Raw genomic sequence first — 13124 nt, 5'->3', positions numbered from 1 at the left:
CCCCGGCTCTTCATTCAGCTGTTCCAACCACCAAATTTCATTAATCCCTGAGAGCCAGAAAAAAAATCTATTAATGCTGAAAATAAAACTATTTTAAGGCTGCAAATATGAGACTGAGGGATGTGAAGCAGCAAAGCTCCAGAGAAATCTCTCTGAGTCCTTGGGCACGCTGGCCAAAAATTGTAACCATGGCATTTAGCACAAGCCCTCCAGCCTCCCCCATCCGCCTTTTCCAAATGGAGGTGAAAAAAGGCGCTGGATTTAAGAGGATACCTCTGGCCTCATGCTTTTCCCAAATGAAGGCATCAGCTGAGGATGAGGGAGGAAGGCAGGGGCTGAATTCTGGCCTTGGGGACGGCTAAGGAAATATCACCTCCCTCCAATTAACGAAGCCTGGAAAAGCCCCAAGCACAGCTCCGGATGGAAAGTCTGGGGGTTGACAAGTTGGGTTTCCTCTCGTTGCTTCATGAGCCTTCTGCTGTATCTCCATCATCTCTGGAACAGTCACATCTCTCGAGCTGTAACGCACACGTGTGCCAAGCAGGAATATTTTAAGCAACCTTGGCACCCAGGTGCAATCGTACGTGGAATTATGGATGGAGGGAACGTGTGGAAATGATGATACGTGGAGCGCTCTGCAGAGCCCGGTGCCAAAACGTTTAAAGGAGTTACAAGCTGGCTGTAGGAATAGGTTTTCCATAAAAGAAGAGTTATTCTCTAAAGGATGGGTAGGGATCTGGCAAACAAGCTCTCATGGACAGCCAGGCTGCGCTCTCTGCTCTCACAAACGCCTGAAACTCACCCAAAAACCTGAAAATATTCAAAGTCTAAACACTTTTCCCTTTGGCTTCTTGGGAGGTGCCTGGTCCAGGGCACTGACCTGTTGGGTCTCTTTGGCTCAGCCCAGACCCAAAGCCCAGGGGAGTTAAACAGATACCTAAGGAAGAAGGTTTTTGAGGGGTTTTGGTTCGGTTTTTTTTTAAACCTGCACAGAAAGGGAGGAAAGGAAAAGCAGCATCTGCCTGGCGACTGTCATCTCCCACGGACACATCTCCTGCAACGGGAGCGATTCCCCCAGCAAACGCCCACAGAGCTCGGGCCATGTATTTAAAGTAACACATGTAAAGGAAGCATCTAGTAAGTCGGTCTTGACAAGAACCAGTTTCTTGGCTCTTGCCCCGAACTTGTGGGGAGGTTGAAGATATCACCTGCTATACTAAGCATGATATGCAATTTAATGGCAAAAAAATGCAAATCTAGCCTTCTGCCTTTTCTCCCACCCATACTCCCAGCTCTTAAGTACTTTGCTCCTTTTAATGTTTTCATGTGAACAGGTTTTCAGGCATGGCAGAAATCCACCGTCAGCAGTTATGGAAAGAAAAGGAGAAGGAGACAGAGAGGCAGAGACAAGTTCCCTAAACCAGGAAAACCTTGTTTGCAATTCAAGATAAACAGGCACCATATAAATATGCACCTCAAAATATAGACATAAAATGCCACTGATTGCCGTAGAAAAGCAAGATTCAGCCTCCAGCAGCGAGGATGAGCCTCCACAGCAGCCTCCACCCCAGGAGGATGGGGAAGCAGCTCCTGCCAGGGCTTATGCCAATTAATGCATAGTTGAAATACAAATTGCTTAAGCAGCAGCCGGAGGTGCTGGGGGACTGTGGGGACCCCCGTCCAGCTCCCCTCAACACCCAGCAGCTTTGGGCTGACAAGAGCTTAATTGCAGCTGGGGGGAGAGAGAAGCCCTTCCCGCGGGCAGCTGAGCTGCTCATCCTTAGAGGCACCATCCCCAGCGAGCACAGTGCTTATTTAATAATCTTCTGGAGTCAGGCACATTCCCAGGCCCACAAAACATCACTTCATTAAGGAAAGGGAAGGGAAAGCAGGAGCGGGGCTCACACCAAAACCCCTCGCCCACACCATGCAGCGTGTTTTTCTCATCCAGGGGACCGCTGCACCTCCACTTTTCATCGCTTCACCGCCGTGTTTTTGGCAGGCAATGAGCCAAGAGCATCAGTGCTAAGTCCCATCAGCCGTTCAGATACTCTGGGTCATCCTCTGAGATCCCAGCCCCGCTCGCCATGGGCATCCCTCCCACCCAGCTGCCCATTGCCCTCGTGGAAAAGCTGAGCGAATTCATCTGTGCAAAATACATTAGCAAATTAACAGGGAGAAGGAAAGGACCACCTTAATGATATAAATGTGTCCTATAATTAACAGTTAACATGCAGGGAAGATAGCCCTGGGTTGGAGTCGTTGCTACCAAGGAGAAACATGGTCATTTACATTCTGCGTGGGTCCAGGAGCAGGCGAGGAAGCTCCCACACAAACCGCAAGCACTTGCATGTGTAAATAACGGCTCCTTCCAACAAGGGAAAGAATATACAGCAAACAAAATTTCGTGCGTTTGCTCATGTATCTTATGTTTAAATAATACGAGCTAAGTGATGCATTTCTGCTCCAGCACTAATCACTGCCAGGGCCTCATGCCTCTGTTAGGAAAATTGCCTACTTCAATCACTTAGGACCATCTACGGCTTCTCCGGGCCCAGAGCGGCTCATTATTACTCTCAGTGCTCTTAATTACACATGCGTTTTGGGGGAGAAAAATCAGAAGCGGGGATTTAATAGTCCATATGTGAGTTGCAACCAGCCTGAGAGCTCCCGGCAGATCTCGGCATCCCCGTCAAGGTGTCCGGAGAGAAGAGATGCCCAGAGACATCCCATCCAAGCCTGAAATACAGCCCTGAACTTCAGCCATGCTGGGGAAACACTGGGGTGACCTGAAGTGTGGGTAGAGAGGGTTGTCCGGAGGAGAAATAAAGACCAGAGCGCCTGAAAGCAATTTCTAGCGAGTGCAGCAAGTGCCTTTTCCTCTGCAAGCACACTTAGGGCTTTCATTGCCAACCTAAACATTATTCTAACTGTGAAACCGAGACCGTAATACATGTCATGGTTGGAAACTAGCAGGTTTTTATAACCAAATCTGGAAAACAAAAGTCGCACGCTTATTTTTAACACATCACAGCTTTTTCCTAACCAGGTAAGAGGAGGAAATCCTTCCCCCAGGGTCCTGTGAGCTGCTTGGAGATGGCAGATCCCAGAGCAAACCCGCTGATGGGTAGAGGGGGGACACAACCCACACGCTGCTATTGAGGCTGTTGTACTTTTCCAACCGCTAAAATTGCAAGTAGGCATTAAATATCTTATTGAGACCATCAGCACATACAATTTGTGGTCATTAAATGTATTTCCTTTATGTTTCCCTGAGGCTAGGACAAACCTGACTTCCAGATCATTTGCAAGAAAACTCTCCGAAGACTATAATTTACCTGCTGCCAGCACCATAAATCTTTAAAATTAGTTAGTCGACTGTTTGCTAATGACCATAAATGTGTTCGATAATACAGCTACTTTTTAATTAGCTCACAAGAAGAGAATTTGAGTGGAGAGGAAAGCTCAGATTTTTTTAATGGAAGCCAATATTATCTCAAGATACCCAGGACAGCACGAGTTAGAGTGTGCAGCCTCCTTCCCCCTCCAAGCCCAGCAGTTTGGGGATAATAACCCCGTCCAGGCTCGATAGCCAGATCTGGGCTGGTTCCACTATCCAGGAGCAGCAAATAAACCAATGAACTATAGAAAATGCGGGATATTCGCACTGCCGGGAGGGAGGTGGAAGAGCAAACAGCATCTCGGTCCAGCGCGGTTCCCCAGCAGGACGCGGCGAGAGGCAAAGTGACCGCAGGGGTTTTCGTGAGCCCCCATCCCCGCAGCATCCCCGCTCCCCTCCCCAAGCCATTCGCTTCAGAGCCGGCGCAGTACGGTTACACTCGCATTCCACACAGGGCAACAGTTCTGCCTGAATTCCCACATTTATTCTTAATTACCTCGTGAAGAAGTCAGATATATTGACCGCCGCCTGCTCGATACATAATTCATGTGCCAGGAGAGGCAATTTCCAAAAGTTCACCTTGTTGGATCCTTCCAGGAGAAGGGAAAGTGGGTTTTTTTCTGGGTGTCAGCAATTGCATGTTGTTAGCAGAGATGGATCCCTGCACGCTTTACAGGGGCAGTGGATTTCCAATCGCCGTCACAAAACACGGGGGGCTGCAGATATTAGCGCTCGGAGGCATTTTGCAAGGCAGACATTTTAATTTAAATCGATGAGTTATTGATTCATTTTTCATGCTGGAAGGAGAGAGCACAGTGTGTATTTCTACCACTCGATCTATACTTCTGATGACCTCAGGCATACAGTATAAACCTGATGTAAAATATTTCCTTTCCTAATAGGGGAGCTTTTATGGCCTTGGACCTGAGCAAGCAGAAAGTCATCTGGGAAAAGATGCCTGAATAGGAAACCCTGGCAAGGAAGGTAATTAATGTTCGGCACATACTCTCAAATTAGCCTATCCCTGAATAGGAAGGAAATGAATCGCAAGTTGAACTTTTATATAGCCTCAGGGTCTTCTCAGATACTTATAGAATTTCCTGGTGTATGGGAGCTGATCAAGAGCCTGCAGGCTGGGGAAGAGCCACGGAACGCAGCCAGGAGGAGAGACCCGTGGCTGCTTGGGAAGCCGCCCCGTGCCCACTGTTTGCTTCTGGAAATCAGGAAGCTGGCCAGGATGTTTAGGGGAGTATCTGCCTTAGAAAGCTCGGGGGACAAAGGGAAAACTGTAATGAGAGCCAAAACTCTTATCAGCATAATCCTTCTGCAATAAAAATGAAAAAACAACCCACATCATCAATGCTTCACAGTCAATGACAGGAACCAGCCCCTTCCCCCGCAAGAGCATCACTCACATTTCAGGCAGGGTCCCCCGATGTCTCTCCGTGGCCATACGGAGAGACAGAGATGGCTGTGGGTACAACACCATCTCCCAAACAGCCTGAGATTTGGGAGGAGATGGGAAGGACCAGCCTGGCACAGCGTCTGCTGGAGGAGGACCCTGACCATTCATGAGATGCCTGGTTAGGAGGTGCCTGCCCTGCATCCCCCCATCCCTGAGCTGGGACCAGGGCCTGTGTGCAAGGTCCCTGAGGAACAAGAAGCCCCCACCCCAGAGACCTCATCAAAGAGCCAAAACCCAGAGGAGAGAGGACACGGAGCAACACAGAGCCGAGGCACAGCCATGCCCAGCTCTTCTGGGAAAAAACATCCCTTTGCCAGCCATTTTGCACTTTACCTAGATGATTCTGCAGCAACATCTCCTCTGTCTCCCCATGAGTTCATCTTCTTTGACCCTAAAGCCGTCATCCAACACTGGCAACATCATGGTGACTTCCATGGCCACTCCTGCCATGTCATGGGGGACAAGAACATCCAGCTAAAGAAGGCAACAGTGACCACAGGCACCAAAGCCCTTGTCTGACCGCACTCTTCCCCAGAAATCAGAAATCTCAGTTAAAATAGGAGAAGTGCAGCCTGGCTGTGGAACAGGGAAGGGGTTTTCCACACTTTACCATGAGATACCAGTAGATCTTCCCCCAGTAACTGCGTCATTTGAAATCTGGCTCGTAAAACAGCTACAACAAACCGCTTTCGTGTCTCTAATAAAGCAGAACTACAAAACCATGAGCCGATTTCCAAGAAAAGCTGCCCTGTGCCAGCTGGAGTTTTCACCACTCACACAGAGGAGGAGTTGGAGAAAGCAGATCTGCTTTGGTTACTACAGAGGCACACGCAAAGACACTTTTATTACGTCCCTTCTAAGAAATACTGTGTTTCAGCCCCAAAAGCAGCTGTCACGTCCTGCCTTTGGCTGCGAGTTGGGGAAAGCCGTATGCAAGTCAACTGCCTCCTTCTGTGCTTGTTACTGCAGCCTGCCCAATGCTCCTGCAGCATCCAGGTCCTGCTGGACACCAGTGGGAGCTGAGGACCATCAGGATCAGCCCCTTCTCTGCATTGGAGGGGTCTGAACCAGGACAGAGGCCCCGGTGCCTTCTGCTCCCGACTTTCACAAGGATGTCCCTTCCCTGTGCCAGCCTTTGGGGACAGGTTTGCTTGCCCCTGGGTGCTGTGCAACGTCTCAGCCTTCATCTAAAGAGCAAGTTGCCACCACCACCGTGATGAGCAATGCAAGAGGATCTCTGTTACCAGGGCCACAGCACCCTTGCACCATCCAGAGGTGTCTGGGCATCTCTGTGGCCTTGATTCACCCCCAAATCCTTCCTCCATGGAGAGGATTAAGTTCTGGGGAAACATTTCCCCACCTGCCTGATGAGAGATGCGAGTGAGGAGGTGCAGTGCTGAGAAAGTCCCTAATGCAACATCTCCTGCAAGAGCAGAGGTGAAGGAAGGTGCCGCACTGGGGAAGCCTCGGCTGGTTGTTGATCAAGGCTTTTTAGTGAAGATGTCGCATCAAGGACAGTTTTCCTCCCCAGCACCAAACAGACATCGTGAGAGATCTTTGCAGGTGAAGGGAAGAGCTACTGAACATAATCTAGATAATCATCTGGGGGATGTTTGTAGAAGAAACCCTTCTGGTAATATTAAATGATGAATTATGTGCCAATAACTTCCCCGGCACCTATCAGAAGACATTTCAGAGACGAGCAGGAGATGGGGCCAGTCCTGACAGTGACAAATTGGAAGTGCCGGCAGACACGCCGCCCTTCCCACCGCGACGGTGAGGAAATGCCATGTGTCAGCATTTACAAATTAAACCTGCGAGCGCTGCCGCAGCCCCGCCAGACACAGCCGCCCCGCTCGCAAAACGAATTCCTCTGAGTCACTCTGGTTCAGAGGTGGCTCTCTCCAAAATTAGGCTGACTACGGGCTCGTTTGCAGCGGGAAATGCAAAAGCCACATTTGCCATGCACCAACGTCCCCAGCTCGCAACAGGGCTCTGCTTTTAACCCCTTGCTTTCCTGTCCCTATAGCTGCCCGAGGAGGATGCTTTGAGCATTGCTTTTTGACCCAGACCATGCCTGGGAAGACAGCTTTGATGATAAAGGACATTAAGAGACTTAGCGCTAGAAAGGGCATTAAGATTTCAAGCCCAACGCTCAAAACGTTGCTCCCATGAAGAGACAGATAGCCAGGGACACCCCCAGGTCCCAACCCCACGGAAGGATGGGGACATTTCTCAGTGCAGGCTCACTGTGGGAAACTTCAGGATTATGATTAGACAAGGCAAAACAAAAGAAGCAAACCGGAGCAGTGCCTCTGCCAGCGCCAAAGGCTGCTCCAAGCACACCTGCGCTTGCCAGCAGAGCAGAAGGACCCTTGGAAAACCTGCAGAGCGCTCCAGAAGCAGAGCTACCTCGCCAGAACACGGATTCCGGAGCAAACAATAGCTCTTTGTATTGCTAAAACGCACCAGATGGCTGGTGGTGTGAGGATCCAAGTCGAAGAGATGCACTGAGCTGCTGCAGAGGAACAGGGGCAGAACAACCTCGGGCTCAGCATGCGGAGCCGTAAGGAGAAAGAGCTGCAAAGGTGACCTGGTGTAAAATCAATCCCCGGCTCAGCGAGCACCCTTGCAGACAAGCTCCTGCTCCGCCAAGACCTACAAATGTGTCCAAAGCCAGTGAATGTGGTCTACAAAGAGACCTAGAGAAGGAGCAGAGATGATTTACCAAACTCCGCAGGGAAATGCGTCCCTTGTGTCCCACGAAAGAAGAATTTAGATATAGGAGAAGTAAATAGCAAAGGAGAAAAAACAGCAAAGGCTCATCCCTGGTGTGCTACAGAGAAAAACCTCTCCTGGAGGAGAGTCCTGTGTGTGCTACCCCCTACAATGCTGGCAGCACAAGGAAAATACGCCAAAATTAGCAGACCAAAGGGGAGAAAAAGCACCAAGCAGTGAGTCAGAGGAAGAGATTTTGCCTATAGATGGTAGAAATGCAATACAGAGCGTGTGAGACGTAAAGGGAGCAGGTGCGGGGTGGAAAAGGCCACCAGATGAGGTGACACAACAAGTGACACAACAAGCCCCGAAACACCAGCTGGAGAAGCAGGACGAGCGCGGGAGCCGGTCTGGAGAGCTCCGCATTGTGCAAGGCAAGGCAGAAAAAGTACAACAGCTCAGCCAAAAAACCTCGCATTCTGCAGCGCTGCTGTCACGGTCCCAGCGGGCACCGGGAACTGCAGAGCAGCGAAGATACAGCCGGGTATTCCGAGTATGGAAAACCAGCAATAACATCAGTTATAAGCAAGTGAATTCATGAACCAAACGAGCCCAGAGCAGCTGGGACCCAGGGAGATGTGCACAAGGGTTACTGGGCATTGCTGGAAGAGAAGGAGCACCTCCCAAACATAGGGTTGTTGCTCAGAAACAAAGTAAATCTACCGCAAACCCTTGATTTGTGCCTGCACCTCACTTCTCACCCCAAAATCAGACTTGCTGAAGTGTTCACTGAGCTGAGCTCTTAGGATGGAGGGGGAGAAAACTTGTGGTGATTTATTTCTTGACCCAAAGCTATCCCGTTTCGGAGGAGCCCTCCTGTGCCAAGTCCTAGCTTTAAAAAAAAAATCACATTCATTAGTCAACTCACTTGGCTGGATCTGTAATAAGAGCGTAATAAACTTTCCATATGTCTCTGATAAACTAGACAGCCTAAGTTATGACCAGAAAAAGGCATCAATTTTTAAAACATCAAAATTTGCCACGTAACTCAGGCCAAGCACTTGTTCTTAACGAGACGGTAGGAGTTGGATCCAAATTTAGAGTCGAAAGAGCCGGAGGAGGACATGCCAGATCAACTCTCGGGACTCCTTTTAAAGCCCTTGTTTTCACCAGCAATGCTGTGGGCACGAGGTTCTTATGGACGTGGTTTAGTGACAGCATTGGGTTAACGGTTGGACTCAGTCTTGTGGGTCTTTTCCAACCTCGGTTCCCATCCAAGTGTAGGACAGTGGGAGCAGGACAACGGGGGCCAGGACTGTGTCTTTATTAATATTTTGCAACCTGTCCTCCAAGCACAAAGCCGGACCTCGCCCAGGGGGTGAATCTGAGCACAATCAGCCTCAAAGAGTGATGGTCTTTCAGCACTTTAATTACAAAGCGGTAGGCGAGAACAGTCCGCCCCACGTTCAGCAGGAAATTGAACCGCACAAGCACGGCAGAATATTCCTGCACAGCTCCCCTAGCAGCTCCGGGAAAGTTTCCAAATTCCTGCACCATTAACATTTAAGGAATCGTCTCTGAACTCTGGTAGTTAAACAGTAAGGAGAAACAAGACACTGTAAATGGATTTGTTCAGTGTAGGTCAGTTAGTGAAGGGGCTGTTTAAATCAGGGCTCGCTGTTTCACACTGACAGCAAAGGTCTGGCTCGAAGCACTTCATCATTTTAAGTTTTCCAATTCTTTTTCTTTGACCACTCTTAGGCAACGGCAACATCTTACAGCCTGGTCCTCCTGCAGCACAGAGCAAAGGTGAGGGGACACAGAGCCCCTGGGCTGAGGGTTCCCGATGCTCTGGGCAGGACACCTTGATGCTCTGGGCAGGGAAAAAATGTTCTGCGATTTAATTCCCCACACACATCAGCTTGACATCTTTATTGGTGCTTGCAGCAAGAACAGACCTCAGTACAGGAGAGGGACGGCACATCCAGACCCTGACATGCAATTCCATTTCTCTGATGCCCAGCACAGGGCGATCCAGGGTCTTGGGATGCCCTTGAGCATCCCTCAGTTGGAGTGAATCATCTCCTGGTTAAATCGCTGTATGGCTGTGGCTGCCAGGATAACAACGTGTGCAGGAGCTCGCTGTGCCTCCGGCTGGGGTTGGCAGCTACAGGGCAAAGCTTTCTGCTGGGTTTTTTCTTGAGTGCATAGTTTCTTCCCTCCTTTGTTAACTGGCCCAATGCTACACAGAAGCATAATTATAAACTCCTGATTCGGTGTCTTGAGCCCCAGCTGGAAAACCAGTTCACTGTCTCCACCAGCCTCCTGCAAAGGCACCAGGCCCTTGAATGTGGGTGTCTAAATCAAGGAATCTCGTGATGCTCACAAGGACAATGCTCACAGTGGTGTCCTGCTGCTGCAGCACGACCCTGGTGTGCCCCAAGCCATGCCAGGGCACAGAGTCACAGCCTCCTCTGCACAGAACACACCTTTCACAGCCCCTGCCCCTTCCCAGAGCCAGCAAGCCAGAGAAAAAGAGAAAAAACACAGCCCCAAACATGCTCCCACCCCAGCCGAGCTGCCCTCCCCACACACCCAGTGGGATGCACGCACCTGACCTGAGCATCAGGCAAAGCATCACGATAAGGGCAGTCGACTATAGGGAGCAGTTATAGAAACAACCGAGAATACACCAAACCCCAGCGAATCTGCGACTCACTCCACCGGGGACGCAGAGCACGTGAAAGCTGTTTGCAGGTGGTTTCAGCCTCCAGCACTGACCGTCACCGTGCCCGCAGAGCCACCGCCTGACCCCCTCCAGCACTGACCATCACCGTGCCGGCAGAGTCACCGCCTGACCCCCTCCAGCACTGACTGTCACCGTGCCCGCAGAGCCACCGCCTGACCCCCTCCAGCACTGACCGTCACCGTGCCCGCAGAGCCACCGCCTGACCCCCTCCAGCACTGACCATCACCGTGCCGGCAGAGTCACCGCCTGACCCCCTCCAGCACTGACTGTCACCGTGCCCGCAGAGCCACCGCCTGACCCCCTCCAGCACTGACCGTCACCGTGCCCGCAGAGCCACCGCCTGACCCCCTCCAGCACTGACCATCACCGTGCCGGCAGAGTCACCGCCTGACCCCCTCCAGCACTGACTGTCACCGTGCCCGCAGAGCCACCGCCTGACCCCCTCCAGCACTGACCATCACCGTGCCCGCAGAGCCACCGCCTGACCCCCTCCAGCACTGACCGTCACCGTGTCGGCAGAGCCACCGCCTGACCCCCTCCAGCACTGACCGTCACCGTGCCGGCAGAGCCACCGCCTGACCCCCTCCAGCACTGACTGTCACCGTGCCCGCAGAGCCACCGCCTGACCCCCTCCAGCACTGACCGTCACCGTGCCGGCAGAGCCACCGCCTGACCCCCTCCAGCACTGACCGTCACCGTGCCGGCAGAGCCACCGCCTGACCCCCTCCAGCACTGACCGTCACCGTGCCGGCAGAGCCACCGCCTGACCCCCTCCAGCACTGACCGTCACCGTGCCGGCAGAGTCACCGCCTGACCCCCTCCAGCACTGACCGTCACCGTGCCCGCAGAGCCACCGCCTGACCCCCTCCAGCACTGACCGTCACCGTGCCCGCAGAGCCACCGCCTGACCCCCCTCCAGCACTGACCGTCACCGTGCCCGCAGAGCCACCGCCTGACCCCCCTCCAGCACTGACCGTCACCGTGCCCGCAGAGCCACCGCCTGACCCCAGCTACCTCTGCAGATCTTCAAACACCAAGGGTGTTTCTCCTGCCCGCTGTGTGCTGCCCACACAGCCAGCTCTGCAGACCCCCCGGCGGGCAGCCTGGCTGCAAACTCAGCCCAGGTGCTCATGCACACAGCTGGGAGTTATTGGGAAAGGAGCAGCTCTGCAGGGAGCCCAGGACCACCCATGGCTTCAGAAAACAAAGGCTGCACCCACAAGTCCACACGCACCCCCAGTGCTTGTCCTGCTGACAGCATCTGGATGCAACGTGCTGCAGTGGAGGATTAACGAGGAGAGGACAAGTTAACCAGCAGGTCACCTGCCACCACGGGGCTTTGATCCCATTCAGAATCTCAAGACTCACGCAATGCCAGGGGACAATTTAAGAGTAAGCCTATGCAATGAATTCAGCTCCAATTAATTTTTCCAAGATCACCCTGTGTATAAAATACGTTTTGTTTTGCTCCAGCCTCATCACCCTGTCTCTCTCCTGCAAAAGGCGTGGAGCTGTGGACATCACATCGGGGACCGTCCCCCAGCGGGGCTGGAGGCTCACGGGAGCCAAGTGTCCTTGTGCCACCAGGAGGCTTCTGTGTGCGAGGTACCGGAGGCTGCTTCAGAAAAACAGATTTGCTATTTGGACACAGTACAAAGCACTTGTGTTCCACTACAGCCCAAATGTTTGCTGGATATGTAATTCTCTCCACTACCAAATCCAGGAGAGAAAAAAATTAAAAAAACTAATTCCGGAAGGGCTTTTAGACTTGAAATAAAGTCCCAGGAAGGTGTCTATTTGGCACTTATAGGTCTTTAATTTCAGGTGTTGACCTTGCAACTTCGAATGCGGAGTGAGGCTGCTCCTCTCCCCAGCCCCAGAGGCAGCAGCGATTTCCCACCTCCCAGCCTCTGCCAAAGGGCCTGGATCCACAGACACCTCGCCTGGGCTGTGGGTATTTATACCCAGCAACACTCCAAAAAAAGACATGAAGCCAGCAAGCTGCTCAGCCCCATGCTGAGATCCCAGACACGCCTGACCAGAGGGGCATGGCCAGCCCCCATGAGCAGAGGGGGCCCCAAAAATCCTCTAAAGCAGAGTGAAATGAGGCTGGGGATGGGAGCAGGCTCTGAGCTTAGTTGTGGATGGTTTAATGAACAAGCAACCCTGCAGCAGCAACGCAGGCACAGCCGTGAAACATGCCCCAGCCCACCAGACTCAGCGCACCTACAGCACTATTCACCTTCAGAAGTAAAAACCCTGCTTACTGACACACCACGGAATGACCCAGCGGTCCTCAGTTTACTATCATGTATGTCAACAAGTCAAAATGTCACCTGGTCAATAATGCCGCAATGAGAGCCCATCGCTCAGCCGCGCTCACGGGCACGATGATGCATCAGCATCAATCACCGGGCGCGGGAGAAATAAAAGCGCTGGAATATTGTTGTCCCAGGATTAATGCCTCTTGCTGTGAAAACAAACGCCCCAGACTTGCCTCAACATTCATTTTTGATAAATGATTTGGCTTCGCCTTGACACTCCTGTAGCAGCAGGAGACCATTATCCTGAGACAATGTTTTATTCTATTGACATTATCTCTTAATTATAATGTGAGATATATCAAAGAGAGCGAGAGCCCACCAATTCCTCAAGCGGAGTTTCTGCAGTTTCCCCTGTCAGGGTACATGGAAGAGATTTTCCTGCAGCAGTTCAATGATCTGCTCAGGTCCAGCCTGGAAAGGGCCCATCAAGGAGGAGCAGGATCCTTCCATCACTTCACCTCAGTGACT

This window comes from Patagioenas fasciata, chromosome 17 (assembly GCF_037038585.1).
Source record: "Patagioenas fasciata isolate bPatFas1 chromosome 17, bPatFas1.hap1, whole genome shotgun sequence".
Classification (NCBI taxonomy): Eukaryota; Metazoa; Chordata; class Aves; order Columbiformes; family Columbidae; genus Patagioenas; species Patagioenas fasciata.
The sequence above is the reverse complement of the archived record's forward strand: the minus strand, read 5'-3'. Positions refer to the sequence as shown.